This window comes from Equus quagga, chromosome 1, assembly GCF_021613505.1.
Source record: "Equus quagga isolate Etosha38 chromosome 1, UCLA_HA_Equagga_1.0, whole genome shotgun sequence".
NCBI lineage: Eukaryota > Metazoa > Chordata > Mammalia > Perissodactyla > Equidae > Equus > Equus quagga.
Window position 1 is genome coordinate 17,205,201 of NC_060267.1, and position 473 is coordinate 17,205,673.

Genomic DNA, 473 nt, shown 5'->3' on the forward strand with positions numbered 1-473 from the left:
AGCTTCTAGGAGCAGGGCCTCTGGGTGAGAGCAAGCTCCAGGTGATGTTTTGGAAGATGTGTAGCGATGGCCTGGAAGCAGCTGGCGCGGCGCTGCTTCCCTCCCCTCCACTCCCCTCCCCTGCAGTGTCCTTCAACCAGCCTTCGCAGAGAGAAGTCTACGGAGGGCTGAGGGCTCACGTCCATCCCCCTCCGACCTCTAACTCATCTACCTCCAGCTCCTCATAAGACCCCCCCAAATGTGGGAGGGGGACAGAGGGGGAGCAGCCTCGGCTGACAGCAGGCTGTCAAGGTCGGGACCCACATTCACCGCATTTGCGGAGCCCCCTCCTCCCCAGTCCTTCTCCCTTCATTCCTTCTCTTCCCCTTTGGTCTTCCGACTCCTTCCTCTTCCATTTGTCAACTACTTCTCCACTCTGCTTTCCCTCAGCCCCAACCTCGGCCTCTTCTTCTCCCTTCCCCTTTCTCAACCTT